At 40.5% G+C, this 18,338-nt stretch overlaps 1 protein-coding gene across 19 annotated transcripts in view; it reads right to left on the reverse strand.

The window, feature by feature from the left end:
- NRCAM (neuronal cell adhesion molecule) overlaps window positions 1–18,338 on the reverse strand; it is a 320,549-nt gene that overhangs the window by 150,389 nt on the left and 151,822 nt on the right. The gene's annotated exons all lie outside the window — the stretch shown is intronic.

The raw sequence follows: 18,338 nt of genomic DNA on the forward strand, positions 1-18,338 counted from the left end.
AAACTGAATTTCTTTGAGCACAAGGGTCTTTACTTAAAATATATGTGGCTGGGCCAGTGAAGAGCCTCCTCTGTGTCCCTGCCAGGCATTAGTCACAAGCCAAATAAATGCCCAATCAGTTTTTGTAAACTTATGATTCGCTTTCATCCCAACAAAGCCCATGTTTGTCACTAGGATTCCTCCTTCTCCGGCTACTGGTTAAAGATCAGTGACATACTTCAAAGATTTGGGGAACAGCTTCTATTCTTTGCAAAGAACATTTGTTCTCTCAAAAACAAATGCTAGATTTGTTCATGTGTTCCAAAAAACGAGAGGAACATTTCCTTTGATTGTTTTCCAACTCCACCTCCGCATTTAACAATGGAAAGCCACAATACCCTTAGGTCGCGTGAGCAGAGCCTGTGTGTCAAGTTCTAAACCATGACACAGAGGAATTCTGGGAAACTGAAAAGTGAAGTGAGCTTTATTTAGCTAAGGACATACTTTGACAAAGGGCTGATCTTCAAATGTTTATAAGTCTACATTCACAAATCCATTCACTGAGCAAAATTAAGTACCTACCACATACATGCCTGGCAGTATTTTGGTGCAGTGGCGCTACTGGTAAAGAACCTGCCTGTCAATGTAGGAGACACAGGAAATGCCGGTTCGAGCCTGAGGAGGGCACAGACACCCACGCCAGCACTCTCGTCTGGAGAATCTCATGGACGGAGGAACCTGGCAGGCTACAGTCTAGGGTGTTGCAAAGAGAAGGGCAATGTGGAGCGATATATATAAATATACATACACACATATATTATATATATAATATATAGATATTCTTTTTCAGATTCTTTTCCTTTATTTAGCCTACCAAGCTTCTCTGTCCATGGAATTCTCCAGGCAAAAATACTCCAGAGTAGGTTGCCATTCCTTTCTTCAGGGGTTCTTCCTGACTCAGGCTTGAACCTGGGTCTCCCACATTGCAGACAGATTCTTTACTGTCTGAGCCACCGGGGAAGCCTCTGTCTTTTATTACAAAATATTAAGTATAGTTTCCTGTGCTATATTCTAGGTCCTTGAATGTTATCTATTTTATTGGAGAAGGAAATGGCAACCCACTCCAGTGTTCTTGCCTGGAGAATCCCAGGGACGAGGGAGTCTGGTGGGTTGCCATCTATGGGGTCACACAGAATCGGACACGACTGAAGTGACTTAGCAGCAGCAGCAGCAGTGTGTATATATCCACACTATCCACAGGACTGAAAAACTCTGTTTTCATTCCAATCCCAAAGAAAGGCAATCGCAAACAACCGCACAATTGAACTCATCTCACACGCTAGCAAAGTAATGCTCAAAATTCTCCAAGCCAGGTTTCAACAGGATGTGCACCATGAACTTCCAGGGGTTCAAACTGGATTTAGAAAAGGCAGAGGAACCAGAGATCAAATTGCCAACACCCACTGGATCATCAAAAAAGGAAGAGAGTTCCAGAAAAACATTTACTTCTGCTTTATTGACTATGCCAAAGCCTTTGACTGTGTGGAGCACAACAAACTGTGAAAGATTCTTAAAGAGATGGGAATACCAGACCATCTGACCTGCCTCCTGAGAAACTGTATACAGGTCAAGAAGCAACAGTTAGAACTGGACATGGAACAACAGACTGGTTCCAAATCCAGAGGAGTAGGTCAAGGCTATATATTGTCACCCAGCTTATTTAAGTTATGTGCAGAGTACATCATGAGAAATGCTGAGCTGGATGAAGCACAAGCTGGAATCAAGATTGCCAAGAGAAATATCAATAACCTCAGATATGCAGATGACATCACTCTTATGGCAGAAAGTGAAGAAGAACTAAAGAGGAGAAAGTGAAAGATGAGAGTGAAAAAGCTGGCTTAAAACTCAACATTCAGAAAACTAAGATCATGGCTTCTGGTCCCACCACTTCATGGCAAATAGATGGGGAAACAATGGAAACAGTGACAGACTTTATTTTTCTGGGCTTCAAAATCACTGCAGATGGACTGCAGTCATGAAATTAAAAGACACTTGCTCCTTGGAAGAAAAGCTATGACCAACCTAGATAGCATATTAAAAAGCAGAGACATTACTTTGCCAACAAAGGTCCATCTAGTCAAAACTATAGTTTTTCCAATAGTCATGCATGGATGTGAGAGTTGGACTATAAACAAAACTGAGCACCGAAGAATTGATGCTTTTGAACTGTGGCATTGGAGAAGACTCTTGAGAGTCCCTTGGACTGCAAGGAGATCCAACCAGTCAATCCTAAAGGAAATCAGTCCTGAATATTCATTGGAAGGACTGATGCTGAAAATGAAACTCCAGTACTTTGGCCACCTGATGGGAAGAACTGACTCATTGGAAAAGACCCTGATGCTGGGAAAGATTGAAAGCAGGAGGAGAAGGGGACGATAGAAGATCAGATGGATGGCATCACTGACTCTATGGACATGAGTTTGAGTAAGCTCTGGAAGTTGGTGAAGAACATGCCTGGCATGCTGCAGTCCATGGGGTCTTAAAGAGTTGGACACAACTGAACTGAACTGAGTGTGTATATATTAGTCCTAAACTCACCATACTTTATTACTAATGGTCTTATTTAAACAAAAGTTTGCATATTTATCATGATCATTCTGTAAAAGTTATCACCGAGATAACTACAATCTAAGTGGGTGAGGTTTACGAGTGGGTAGTTTTATTGGATGTTGATTGCACGATTAGTGAGACAGGATCCCTCTGGCCAAAAAAAGATAACTTCCTTATGCAAGGAATTCTACTACAATAATCTAATGATAAGGTTTAACTGTTCCTTCTTTCAGATTTTCAAGCTATTTTCAAAATCCTTCTATTAAAATGCAAACACAGGGTTAGGATGGGAAAGGAGCAAGGAAAAGAGAGGAAGTCACATCTAAAGCAGTGGCCAGGTCATCTCTGAGAAGCAGTAGAGCTGAGTGCCTTCGTAATCCTCTGCGAGTAAAACATGGCTTTTGGGGTTCCTGTGGAAGAGCTCTGGGAGGGAAGAGGCTGGATTGGGGGTGGCGATGACAAGGTACAGACAACAAGCCTTCATTATGACTATTTCTGTTAATGTTGACAAATGTCATACCTGTGAGGAAACCACACTGACACTAAAGTTACAGGAACTTCTTTTTAGATATAATCAGCCTCACAAAAGACAGTAACACCACCTTGAAGCAGGCAAGCACCCCTAACATATTAGACTGTTTAGCCTAGAATGTAGCACCCACATATTCCATCCAACATGCATGAACATGGGATGCATATTTAGCACAGCAGTACAATGTAACAACCTTGATAGCCTTTAGATTTATTATTTGATAGAATGGGCAGCAGGGTAATAGCTTTGACCTCCCTCTGAGGCCTTGTCTTATACACAAAGCACAGTGACCAGAATGCCCAAGGCCAAGGGCGTCCCTTCTTAACTAATCAAGCATGCTTGTGGGTACCTCTTTTGTCTAAGCAGAGGCATGGTGGTGAAGCACATAGGCTCTGGAATTAGACTCAACTGGTTTTTGAATCCCTATTCTACTGTTTAACCAGCTGTGTGTCCATGGGTGATGATGAGGATAATACCAGGTCACCGAGAGGATGATAAGAGATAAAATGTGTTAAGTGCTTAGAACATGTCTAGCACTAAGTAAGCTTCATAAAAGGTGACTATTATTAATAATAGGACATAATGGTTTTTACAATAGGTATCAATGTGCTATGCTGTGCCTAGTCACTCAATCGAATCCGACTCTTTGCAACCCCATGGACTATAGCCCACCAGGCTCCTCTGTCCATGGGATTCTCCAGGCAAGAATATTGGAGTGGGTTGCCATGCCCTCCTCCAGGGAATATTCCCAACCCAGCTCTCCTGCAATACAGGTGGATTTTTTACCATGTGAGCTGCCAGGGAAGCCCCCAAACACTGGAGTGTAGCCTATCCCTTCTCCAGGGGAACTTCCCAACCCAGGAATCAAACCAGTGTCTCCTGCATTGCAGGCAGCTGAGCTACTAGGGAAGCCCTTAGGTCTCACTGGGAATATTCAATTCCACTGCTAAGATATTACTGTCTACATACAAATTTAATCCTTTCCAAAACATTTTTTATAAGCATGAATAGGAAGAAAAGAAATGAAGGAGGGAAGGAAGGAAGAAACTTGATATAAAAAAATTCTGCTGAGGGCATATCTTGATTTTTCTCAGTTGTTTTTATAACACTATGTTAATTTTACCTTATTAAATATTGAAGAAGGGCCATCACCATTGGGAAGACATTAAAATATATTATATGAAATTAAACTAATTTGTCTTTATGGAATACAAGCATAGAGGATCCCAGATGCTATTTTTATAATAAACATCTATTTTACATAAAGGCCCTCATGTCATACATATATGCCAATAAAACCCAGAAATAAAGAACAAATACAGCCTTGGGTAAGATGAGACCCTTGGAGAGGATGGCTTGGTTCCATGTTGTGCTAAACAAGGAGCAGAGCAGTACTGAGACAGGACGTGGTGAAAGGAGCAGGTCAGAGAACCACACGCGCTTCCCTGGTTGAGGCATGCAGGCCAGGCCAAGTTGATAATAAAGGGATCGGGCAAACTTTTGCATCTGATCTAGTTTTACAACCTAGAATTTCTTAATTTTCTAATTTATTGTAACTTTGATATGGTGCTGATTTCGTGGCACTGAATGGTTTTATGAATCAACAGTAGCTCAGTTATGAAAAAGAATGTTCTTAAATTCACATACTTTTGAGCAAAATGTAATACTATTAACTCAGTAACAGAAAATCTTTTTAAGAAGTAAATTGTGTTTTACTTTACACTGTATTCAGGAAACAAAATTTTACCTATATTGAATGCCTATTTCTATAGAATGAGGTTTCAAAGACTCATAAATTCTCATTAAAAATAATTACTGAGATGAAATAATGCCATTTGCAAGCAACATGAATGGACCTAGAGATCTTCATGCTAAGTGAGGTCTGTCATACAGAGAAAGACAAACACTATATGATATCTCTTATATGTGGAATCTAAAATACAACACAGATGAACTTATCTATGAAACAGAAACAGACTCATGGACACAGAAAACAGACTTGTGGCTGCCAAGGGGGAGGGGGAGAGGGAGGGACGGATTTGGAGTTTGGGGTTAGCAGATTCAGACTATTAAACACAGAATGGATAGACGACAAGCTCCATATAAACATACATGAATATGTGTCTATGTGTAGCATATATAGAGTTTATAAATACAGCACAGGGAACTATATTTGGTATACTGTGATAAACCATATAGAAAAGAATATGAAAAATAATGTATTACATATATATGTATAACTGAATCACTTTGCTGTATAGCAGATGTTAACACATCACTGTAAATCAATTATACTTCAATAAAATAGAGGTTTAAAACATAATCTTTATAAAAAGAAAATTGCATAATGCTTCCTATATTCTATAAATAAAGGTAAACACATAATTACAACGAAGAAGTATACAAGGCACAGCTATGTAATGCCAAGAAAAGAAAGGATAATTTTGATAAGAAAATTAATTTAAATTGTAAATGAACTATCTAACATTATTGGCACAGAATTCTATATAATTTGAACAATTCAAAAAGAGTGCTATTGTATATCCTAACAAACATTTCCCATTCCTTTTATCAGGAAGAAAATTACTGACAGATGATAAAGGTAATTTCATTGCAGATGCCAAACGATATTATATGCCAGCTATATTCAAAACAATGCAAGTAAGATAAGGAAAAAAAAGAGGGTTTTTTCTTTCCACAGACAACATTTAGAGAAATTAAGTGTTAGATAGTTATCCAGAAAATTGATTCTATGGCCCACATGTATGACCAATATGACTTACAAGACAATAGGAACAAGAGAAGAACTGGTAACAGGCACCTGAGGGGTCGTTAGCAACAAAAGACTGGAGTGGTTGAGCTACAGAAGGAAGCAAGAAGGGTGACTCCATGGCATGAACATATGACCACTTAATAGCCCACCCCATGTTTTTGGGATAAATGAAAAGAGTACCAAGTCAGGTTTGGGATTTTTTTTTCTGCTTAAACTATACATAAGAAGTAGAAGGGAAATTAGATAATCTTTCCATTTTTTAAAAACTACAATTCTTTTTGATTGATTAAATAAAAGATGGATGGAAAGTGCGAAGAGTCTTAAGAAAACACCTAGGAGCTGAAAAGAAAAATGTATGACTATATATTATGATTTTGACATTTAAAATTATGTTTTAGGGCATTAATTATGCCAGAATGTGTCCATAAGTACACGTGAATTTCCTCTGTAGCCAATGCATCGCATTAGGACCGTATTTCCGAGACTTGTGATTCATCTTAACACATGCCCCAGGGTTAAGTTGCCTTTCATCTAGAAATCAGAAAGAATTATTAAAATGGAAATATTTCATGTAAATGCCACCCCAATCATTTGGCATGTGTCTAAGTGGTCACCCTTTACAAACGGTGACTACAGGGCAAAACAAAGAAACATCATGAACATAACAACAACGGGAACAAAACCATGGAACTCCTTCCCCGACACTGGACTCAAATCTGTACGCTCAGTAATAATGACATATTATCCCATATTACTGCTTCAGAACGGTTTCCAGTGACCCTGGGGAATGCTTTGCACCGTTTTCCTTCATTTTTGCCCTTGGCAAAATTTCCTTTGTCCAGATCAGCCTTTGAGAAAGTCATTTCAGTCTGAGTTGTATACATTCTAGGTCTGTGGGTTAATAACAGGTTTTGACCTTTTGGTTTCTATGGCCAGTTCATCTCTTGGTAGTGATTAATTGTGTTAATTCTCCTCACATGTGGCCCATGGGCAACTACCCATGTTCTTTCTTCAAAAAAACAGTGTATTCATTCTGAGGACAGCCGGGGAAGATCAGGTATCGCTGCTGCCAGCCCTCTGAGGCCCAAGGCTGTGCCTCACCTAGGGCAGAGATGGCTCAGTTAAGACTGTCTTCATGGAATCTTGGGACAAAAACTCCACTACATTTAATCCAAACCATGAAAGGCAAGGGGCTGCCATTCTGCAGCATCTACTGTTCTCTACTCACCAGCACATAGCCTCTCTCCTCATTCGGGGATCTCAGTTCTGATGCATCTACCACAGAGACTTTCCTAATGGCTTTCCTCACCTTCAATTTGCTTTCATTAAATTTTCCTAAAGTTCCGATGCCAAATTAACCTTCTTGAAACAATGGTGGTCACACTTCACTTCTCACTCATGAACTTAATGGATTCATAACTGAACATAATTCAAACTCAGTACAGTACATTTACCATCAGACATATATCAGATGCAATATAATCACAATGGAATCATCTACCTTCCTTTCAAAAGCATCTCATCTGTATTTTCTATTCTGATCAATAGCACCACCATCACCCAGTCACTAAAGCCAGAGGTCAGGACTTGCTTTTCCTCATTTCTTCACTCCTTTGTTGGGCAGGTCCACTCAAATATACCATAATCTGTCTCCTCTGCTAGGACCCTGTGTCAGGCTCTCTAGCTTCTTCTCACTTCTTACTAGTTTCCAGCTTTCAACATCACCTGTCTATTCCATATACAGTTGACCGGGTACTTATTGTAAAGTGAAGTTGCTCAGTCGTGTCCGACTCTTTGTGACCCCATGGACTGTAACCTACCAGGCTACTCTGTCCATGGGATTTTCCAGGCAAGAGTACTGGAGTGGGTTGCCATTTCCTTCTCTTCCCAACCCAGCAATCGAACCCAGGTATCCCACATTGCAGGCAGACGCTTTACCATCTGAGTCACCCAGGAAGCCACTTATTGTAAACTAAGATCTAAACATGTGACTCCCTTACTCCAAATCCTTAAGTGGAATCCCACAACCTACCCCAAACTCCTGGCTCCCACCAGCCTTCATGGCACCTCCAACTTCCCCACCTTCAACCAAACCAAGCATTCCAAATGTACCCACCACCAGGCTTCTAGTGGTATCTACTCTCCTTGGAATGTCCTTCTCCACATCCGCCTAGAAGACATCTATTCAACTTTGATGTTCCTTTTCTAGGATTTTCCTGATGCCATCATGGAGAGTTGTCATATTTGCCTTTACATCACCCTATACCTTTATATTGGAGAAGGCAATGGCACCCCACTCCAGAACTCTTGCCTGGAAAATCCCACGGCCGGAGGAGCCTGGTAGGCTACAGTCCATGGGGTCACTAGGAGTCGGACACGACTGAGTGACTTCACTTTCACTTTTCACTTTCCTGCATTGGAGAAGGAAATGGCAACCCACTCCAGTGTTCTTGTCTGGAGAATCCCAGGGACGGGGGAGCCTGATGGGCTGCCGTCTATGGGGTCGCACAGAGTCGGACATGACTGAAGCGACTTAGCAGCAGTAGCAGCAGCATACCTTTATATATACATATACACTCACATAAAGATATATATATATATATATATATATGTATATATGTATATGTATATCTTATTTTTACCCTTTTGGGACTAATTACACTATATTAAAATAATTGTGCTGTATACCTGTCATGTATAGTATAGCTTGCCTGCTACTCTGAGTATGTCTGAAACACAGCAGCTCATGGATGAGTGAATAAATGTTTATCCATTCACACAAAAAAGAAAAGCACAAATAGCTGTCCAAAGCCACTTTCAACCACATCTTAGGTCTACTTTTTGCGTTAAATTGGTTAACTTATTTTGTCCTTTGGCTGTGCAAATGCCATGCTTATCTCCCTTCCCCCTCAAGACTGCCATTTCCCCGACTGTAATGTCTACCATTTTCAATTTAGTGTTTCTGAACTAGTTTCAGAATCATTGATTCAATGATCAGTTCAAGTTCAAAGCAGCCATAAACCTTAGTCAGCCTCTCAGTATGTAAAGGTCACCACTCCTTTGAACTCCCAGGACACTTTCAGCCTATTTCACACATTTAACAGCCTATTTCACACATTTCAAACACATTTAATGCTACTCCATGCTTTCTTTACACGTGCATATCTAGTACATACATGAGTACGTGAGTGGTTGATTTATACGTATGTCACTAAAGAGTATGAGCTATGGAAGGGCCAGAGTCATATCTTACAATCAGTCAGTTCAGTTGCTCAGTCATGTCTGACTCTTTGCGACAATACAGACTACATTTTCAGAACTCACAACTCCCTATACATAAGAAACCATCAACAATCTTTAATAATAAAGATGGTTATCCTACAGACACTAAACATAGGTCTCATAAGTTAGTATTTCATTTGTATTAATGAAACCCAAATAACTTCAGAATAAACTTTAATTTATTGGTGAAATATTGGTGAAATTCTAGGTTCAAGTATGGGCAGCAGTCTCATGAGTCATTCTGTGGTGATTGCACACTACTTGTGCAAAGTTGTGTTTGACTATCAGTTGAGGGAAATCTGTTTACATAAAAAAGTTTTCCCATTGCTTCCCCTTTATATCTTTCCATGTTTCTTCTGTGTGTTTTGAATCAAGTCACTTACATTTCAATAATAAAAATAATTTGGACAGAATCAGCAAGTCCACTGTAAGACAGACAGTTGAAATCTACTTCCTCATTGAACTTCGGGGTTGTTCTACGGATGAAAAACCCTAGTGTCCAAAGGTTTTTTGTTTGTTTGTTTTTCAGAAAAGTGAAAATTTTATTTCATGTATTTGCCATAAAGCTGCTCCGGGTAGCCAACAAGTATCAGCAACACATGGAGAGACCCAGAGAGAAAATTTGGGGTGAGGTTCTCTCTAGGGAGGACTTCTGGTTTGGGTATATAACAAGAATTCATTCAACTCTACAAATATTTACAGAGCATGTGTTTATTTTTTTCCTACTCCTCTAGGTAAGAAAGCTTCCTATTATTTTGCACAATAAATCAGTTTGAAGACCTTTTTTATAATAAAGAAAGCATATCTATAGTTGAATTCTCTCCAAGAGGGAAATATTACATAATGAAGAAATACAGGACACTTAGAACTTAGACCAATACCTTTTCCAGGTCATTTGAAGAATTTTAATATGGTAGTTCTGTCTAGCTATATTTGTCTAATTCTATTTCTCATATTTCTTTGCCCCAGGCAACAAAACCAGTTAAGAAACTACATTAATGCCATGTTCTCTATGCTTACTGACAAGAATTTGCAGGACCCGTTTTCTCTGGACCCCCTCCCCATGTGGATTGTTCTCTGCCTTCCACCCTCTCCTTTCATAACCTGTTCCTATGGCCTTCTCTTCACTGGGCTAACAGCTTCTGTCAGCAAGGCTTTTATTCAGTACAGTATCAAAAGCTTTGCAGAAAAACGGATTAATCATGTTCGCCACTTCTCTTTGTTTACCCCTTCAATTCTTGCAGAATTCAAGCTAACCAGGAAAATGCATGTCTAATCACAAATGTGAACTCTCTCTTAGGCAGTTATTTGGTGCATTTCTCTTTTAAACATATCATATCATTAAAGATTCTCTGAAAATCACATGAGTTTTCCCAAATACGTCTTCCATATCAAATATGCATTACAATGATTTAAATGCATATTTCTGCGTACCTCAAGTTCCAAGGGAGTAGCTTATGTGTGCCTGCCAAGAAAATAATTCAGTATTTTACTTTTTCCCCCACAAGTATTCCTTGTGAGGCACACATAACACTAAGCATTTTTAAGTAATTGTAAATTGGGGGTTTAGATATAATTCATCAAATAATAGAAGTCATGTATTCTATGAACATTCCAAAGTAGATCTTTCAATGGTCTTGTCACTGCTAAATCTTCTACATGGAATTAAGGAATCTTCACTCAAGTCCTGTTCTTGAAAATATAAGAATGTCATTCTTCACCCTTAATTTCATGCCAGTTGTTAAATAGGATTTTGGTGATTCTACTATCTCTTTATATAATAGTTACATACATGAATTCTCTAATATATTAAAGTTCCTTCTTCTTCAGAGTGAACTTTTCACTTTTTTAAGAAAAAATAATTATTTTTTCTGAATAGCCTTGTTGGTCTCCTGTTAAAATGTTATAGTTGGAGCCTCAAGACACAGCAGCAACACCATCAAACCACCACCACTGAATCACTTCTCTTATGTTCAGACCTTTCCTCACTAGTTTTGAACATGGTTTTCTCATCATTTTTGCCATCTTCCTGAAGATTCTGGAGTCAGGGAAGTTTTAGAAGTGGCAATAGAATTCTTATGACTCACATAACAAGTACAAGGTAGTAAACAAATAAAAACTCTCAAAAATGTATCTCTATCAAACCATCAGCCAAGCAAAACCCCATCAAGATGAGCCTTTTTGGAAACAAGCTATGAAAAAAATTATGTGGTTTAATGGAAATTCATAATACAGGGAGAAATGTCACAACCCTGAATGAAGCCAACTGGAAACAGAATTACCCTGGCTGGGTTGATGGGAATCCCTGCCTCTGGGAAGAGTAGATTTCCAACTGAGATGCCAAGTTCACCAAATGTCTAATGGGCAGTCTATCTGCATAGCTCTTCTGTATTATTCAAGTGAAAGCTGCACTCCCTAAGTATTTTCTGCCTTTTTTTCTTTACACAAACGTTGAGAAGAACAAAACTCAAAGTCAGGACAGGATCACCCACAAGATGGATGGTATCCAGGGTTTACACTTAGCTGGACAGCTAGTCTTTTATAAGCTTCATGGCTTATAGAATCCCTGCTAGATTTAACATACAACACATCTGCCAGAGAATATTCCTGCAAAAAAAATCTGCTAGATCTGTGGTTTTATTTACAAAGGTGCGGGTGTGAACCACATACCCAGAAGACCCATGTGCAAATGAGCCCATGTGGGCAACGAAGAACCAGTGACAAGGCACATCCCATGTGCCTCAGGTGCATTCTCAGCTTCAGGAGGCATCGCAGGAACACATTAATCAACACATTCAAGGAATGCATTAATCAACAGAGCCACGTCGGCTGGCATGCCCCATTGTTTAACCGTGCTTGCTAACGAACGCACAGCAGCAATATCAATGTGAATTTCCACCATGCTGCAAGAAACAAAACCCTTTTCAGGACTGGCCCCATGCACCATATCCTACTCAATTTGTTCAATAGAAATCGTTCTTTCCTGGATGCATACTAGTTTATGGACTCACTTTCTGCAACAGTCAACCATAAACAAAGGCGCTTTACAGACCAGCTAAGTTTGACAAAAGCTATAGAAATGCCTTCTGCAGATATGAAAACTTGAATCCTTCCAAGAGCTTTTCTTTTTTCCCTTGCCTTAAAAAATGAATTACTGTTGTGAAAGGCAAAATAAACCACAACAAAGCAAAGCGAAAAAAAAAAAAAAGTCCCAGCATCTATTTGTGTCTGCACTCAGATGTGACGGCAGCATACTGCATCCACAGCAGGGGCGTGAGCCTGGCCTCCTGCTCCACACTGGGCTTCATTTTCCTCCTGGGTGGTTCCCTAGATAACCCTCTGTCAGGATCTGACCCCCTCCAGAAGCAGCCAGGGATGAAATGTCCAGATGCTGGGAAGAAGGGATATGATAAAAACGCCCTCAGAATCTGGGCACACAAGCCTACTTTTGTTCAGAGTTCTGTGCACCTGAGCACTGAAGGCTTTCCACTACTATCAACACTCAGAGGGCCTCGCTCAGTAGGTTAGGGTGCACTAAGTTCAATAAATATTGATTTTGATCAGGAGAACCCTGAACATAAAGATCATGATTTGGAATAAGTAAGGGAGGCCATTTACAATGATCTTTTTGAATTAACTTACCTCCAGGGGCAGAGTTATTTCAGCAGAGGTTGTACTGTTGGAAGCAAGGGTCACAGGGCAGTGGCTCCCCTCCCTGGTGGCACAATTCCAGTCATTCAATGAGCCCCCAAATGAAAGTCTGTGTCCCTCTGATGGAGCCTTTTCTCATCACCAACTTTAATTCAGGTGACTCTACAAATCATGTAAAAGCTACAAGCCCAAAGTGCAGCAGGTAAAACAAAGTTGAGCCAGTAAGAATCTGTAAAGATCACCACACAGCCCTTTGGTGTATAATGCTAAGTCACTACATGCCTCCTGTACTGAAGTGACAGACGATTTCCTACCTCCAATTTCAAAGCAGATCTTTCTCCCTCTGGACCACAGTAGGAGGAGAGGGGAGGAACATGTACAAGTTGCAGAATTCCTTCTACAGACTACTAGCCCTAACTGCTGCTGCCAGAAGACGATTCCACCTTTCTCATTACTCGCTCACCCACCTCCCACTATCTTCCAAAAGAGGATGCTGATGTCTTTTGTCAGATGCCTTTCCACAGTTTTTCCTGAGATAACTACCAAACTGAGCAGCTTGAGCAGTGGGAGGCAGATAAGGTGGGTTTCCAAAGAAAAATGGTTGTGTCTCGTAAGAATCATAAGGATGAGTTGCAAGGGGCAGAACGGACTTAATCATCAAAGGCATCTCAATCATGGATGTCGCAATGACTCAGAAAAATATGAGGACGTGTATTATAACTCAACCTCCCTAAAGAAACGCTGTCTATGAGATTTAGTATGTTTTCATCTGACCCCAGGTCACAGAATGTTACTCAGACTCCACATAGAAATGAACAGCTGAGCACTACTCTGGGATGGAAGGACAGAACCTCCACTCATCTCAATTGGTTTCTGGGAATGCTGCCATTTCTTAGTGAGCAGTAATTCCACAAAGAAGTTTGCCAGTACAACCAGGCAGGGACAGTCTATGTTCAACAATGTTTTAGGAGATCTTGTCACTGAGTGGAAAGCTGGAGTTTGCCCTCATCATAAGTCAAGGGAAGAAGGAGGAAGTTAATAAGTACTAGAAAAGATCATTCCAGTTTTCTAGCTGATTAAATACCTAATCAATTTTAACTGGTATAAAACCCTAAAGAGGTGAATACCCTTTGCTTAGATACAAGCTGGAATCAAGATTGCCAGGAGAAATATCAATAGCCTCAGATATGCAGAGGACACCACCCTTACGGCAGAAAGTGAAGAAGAACTAAAGAGCCTCTTTATGAAAGTGAAAGAGGAGAGTGAAAAAGTTGGCTTAAAGATCAACATTCAGAAAACTAAGATCATGGCCTCCGGTCCCATCATTTCATGGCAAATAGATGGGGAAATAGTGGAAACAGTGGTTGACTTTATTTTGGGGGGGCTCCAAAATCACTGCAAATGGTGACTGCAGCCATGAAATTAAAAGACGCTTACTCCTTGGAAGCAAAGTTATGACCAACCTAGACAGCATATTAAAAAGCAGAGACATTACTTTTGTCAACAAAGGTCCGTCTAGTCAAGGCTTTGGTTTCTTCAGTAGTCATGTATAGATGTGAGAGTTGGACTATAAAAAAAGCTGAGTGCTGAAGGATTGATGCTTTTAAACTGTGGTGTTGGAGAAGACTCTTGAGAGTCCCTTGGACTGCAAAGAGATCCATTGAGTCCATCTTAAAGGACATTAGTCCTGGGTATTCATTGGAAGGACTGATGTTGAAGCTGAAACTCCAATACTTTGGCCACCTGATGCAAAAGCTGACTGATTTGAAAAGACCCTGATTCTGGGAAAGACTGAGGGCAGGAGAAGAAGGGGACAACAGAGGATGAGATGGTTAGATGGCATCACTGACTCAATGGACATGAGTTTGGGTAAACTCCGGGAGTTGGTGATGGACAGGGAGTCCTGTCGTGCTGCAGTTCATGGGGTTGCAAAGAGTTGGACACGACTGAGTGATTGAACTGAACTGAACTTGGCTTTGGTGGTTTTCCCAGGTGGCTCAATGATAAAGAATCAGTCTGTCAGTGCAAGAAACTTAGGTTCGATCCCTGGGTCAGGAAGATCCCCTGGAGGAAGAAATGGGAACCCATTCTAGTATTCTTGCCTAGAGAATCCCATGGACAGAGGAACCTGGAGGGCTACAGTCCATGGGGTCACAAAGAATCGGACACGACTGAAGTGACTTAGCATACAGGCACTTGGCTTTGGTAAATTCTGGGCTTTCCAGGGTAACTACTTTTATTAATGAGCTTTTCATCTTTAGTTTCATAGGCAAGTATTCCTTTTGTGGATGATGTTTGTCTCCTAGGTTTGTCTGGCATCAAGTTAATGTGAAACAAAACTTATCAGCCTTAAAATAACTCTGGAGGACAAAATCCTAATGGATCTCTTTATTGTTGAATAGTATCAAAAACAGTACTACCAGCTGGACTCTGCAAGTAAATATTGATTCACATTTACAGGTCAACTTAATTATAAGATAAAGTCTTTTTATTGTTAACAGTTTTATTATTATCTACTCAGAATATAACTACCATTCTCCCAAGACATCTACATCATTTTAAAAAGTTAGTACCACGAGTCCAACGGAAAGAACAAGTTCCAAACCATCAACCAAAACAATCATTTAATAACTCCAATAACTGTCAGATTTTTCCTCTTCTGCTGCTTACCCAGAGGGAACATGCCATAAGGCATAGCATGAGAGTAATCCTTCTTCAGATTCATTATGGTTATGATAGGACCAAACTTCCACAAATGCAGCCAGAGCAGAAAACCAACATTCAGAGTGATTTGGGGGGGGTATTCCCTTTGCAACTGTGGTTGCTTATTGAAATTCCACCACTAACTGTTCTGCGTTTTAGCTCAAAATTTTCAAGCCAGGCAGAAGGCAGATCTTCCTTGCAGAGAACTTATTCATTAATGTTATGATGAACGCAAATGCAATTTTTATATGCAACCAGACTTGGGTAGAGAGGGGAGTGGGGAGAGGGATGTGGGGTGGGGCTTCAAGAACCATGGCTCTGACTGCCCACGTCTTTCGGATACCACAGCCCACTGGTGAACGTGGGAAAGGCTACTGAAAACTGTAAGTAGCTACAAAAACACTTTCTATTCTAATGTCAGAGGCCGAATTCTTGAATAGCCTGGGGACGTTCTGAATACAAGTGTGCTTTAGAGTTTTGGGAAGTTTCAGGGAGTCTTTGTGAGGCAAGGGAAAGACATGGGAAGACACACAGCATTTAGTTTCCACCAGATGAAATCCTCCACAAAGATAAAGCGAGATATTCTTGTGGCTCTACTAGTGCCTGATGACTGAAAAGTTCACTGCTGTCAGCAGACAAACGAGCAGCCAAGAAGACCTCTGAGAAGAATGTACTGCAAAAGGTAGAATGTGAACTTTAAACTCTGTCTAAAAGACAGAGTTCTGAAGTCAAGTTACTCTCCTGCATTGAATGAATGAGAAAATAATGTAACCAGCCAGGAAAACTTCCCTGGGAACCAGCTTACTGAGCCCAGTAACACCTTACAAGGGCACAGGGCGGTCCTTCCTGGCAGCCCCTCTGCTTGCCTCATCTCTGCACATTTCCCCCTTTTACTAAAAATCACCATTTACAAACTCCTGGCCTTGTGGTCTTCCTACCTCTCCTAAGTATCACACAGTATGTTATTTACAGAAGAACTTGCCCAGAGCTTACTGCTGGTGCTGGGGTTTTATTGGTAGGCCACTTACTACTGAGACATGAAGACAAGAGTGCAGCCATTCAGGAAAAGGACCAATAACAGCTTTGGGCGAAACAGGCCTTGGAAGCTAAAGAAGAAAGGCTCGTGGGGCTTCAGGCCCAGAGACATAAACCAGGCTCGCTGGAGTAAATTTTACCCCTGTTACACTCACAAGTATAGCTAATGGCCATAAGACTCAACTATAAACTTAAACCTTATCTAGTCCAGTGCTTTCTTGCAGGATATTCTCACACACTCCTTTCTCCTCACAGAAGTACACCCTACACCTGATAGCCACCATGGAGCCACCTGCTGCTGATCAAGAAGTCTGAGCATTTCTGGAAATTATCAGTGATAATGAGACAAGCTCCCCCCCCTCTTGTTATAAAAGCAACTCGCCCCTTCTACTCAGGGAGCTGGTACTTTTCCCCACCTTCTCCTTCGTGCACAAGCCATCTCTTTTAGTAAAAAGCTTTGCTGGCCTAAGAGTCCTGTGGAAGTGAAACTCATTTCTATGATATTGCTGTCTAAGGATGTGGAAAGGGCACACTAACACCACCATTACTGCAAATTCCTAGTTTTTAACAACTGCGATTCAGTGTAAGCAGACTTCCTTCCATGTCCCTGCCAGAATGGAGAGGTAGCTTACACCGCCTCACCTGGCAGGTGTCTTTATTTTATGATATATGGACAGTCATTGGAGGGGGTGTGTCTGGGTATATCAAAACTTTATAAAATGAGTCAGTTTACATTAATGAGGGAGCTTCCCATTAAAAGGGTGATTTATACAAAATTAAGCCTTTTTGATATTGTTCATAATTATCTAACTCAGCAATGTTGCTGCTGCTGCTGCTAAGTCGCTTCAGTCGTGTCCAACTCTGTGCGACCCGAGACGGCAGCCCACCAGGCTCCCCCGTCTCTGGGATTCTCCAGGCAAGAACACTGGAGTGGGTTGCTATTTCCTTCTCCAATACATGAAAGTGAAAAGTGAAAGTGAAGTCGCTCAGTCATGTCCGGCTCATAGCGACCCCATGGACTGCAGCCCACCAGGCTCCTCCATCCATGGGATTTTCCAGGCAAGAGTACTGGAGTGGGGTGTCATTGCCTTCTCTGGCAATGTTGCTAGTCCTTACTAATTTTCACTTTTTGAGAACTCTCCAAGCAGAACAAAGCCTGTGCTATTTGATTCATAAAGTAACCTGCTTAATTTTCAGGCTACTGATCTGGGGATTTCTGGTGGGCTTCTGAAACATCACAAAAACTAATTAGTCACATGTATTTAGTCTGAAAACACAATGGAAGCAAATTCAATGGAGGTATGAATCATTTCCTCTGAAATACAAAATGATATATGGATGAATCAATTTCAGACTTCTCAAGGACAAGGGACAGTATCTTGGAAAATTTTACAACCTCAAAATCTTGCATACAATATCCATAAATTCCATGGGAGTTTATTTGTTAAATAAAACCTATAAGGTAGAGAACTAAATGCTGAACAATCACACTCTCAGAAATTCCTTAAGAAAGCTGTTATTGGGTGAGGTACAGTTCTCTGAACTGTGTTCCAGATCATTAAATAAGATCTTTTTCATCAAATTCCATGGCCTTTGAGAAGAAGGCATCATTGGCCTGGCAGAGTCAGTTCTAGAACTGATAATTCTAAATGATATAAATCAGACTGAAGTGAGCAGTGTGGATGGGAAAGGGATTTACAAAGCAGAAAGAGTATCAGAGTAACATTAAAACTTTTTTTTTTTTAAGATTTTTTTGCTGTGGACCCTTTTTAA

This window comes from Bos taurus, chromosome 4 (assembly GCF_002263795.3).
Source record: "Bos taurus isolate L1 Dominette 01449 registration number 42190680 breed Hereford chromosome 4, ARS-UCD2.0, whole genome shotgun sequence".
NCBI lineage: Eukaryota > Metazoa > Chordata > Mammalia > Artiodactyla > Bovidae > Bos > Bos taurus.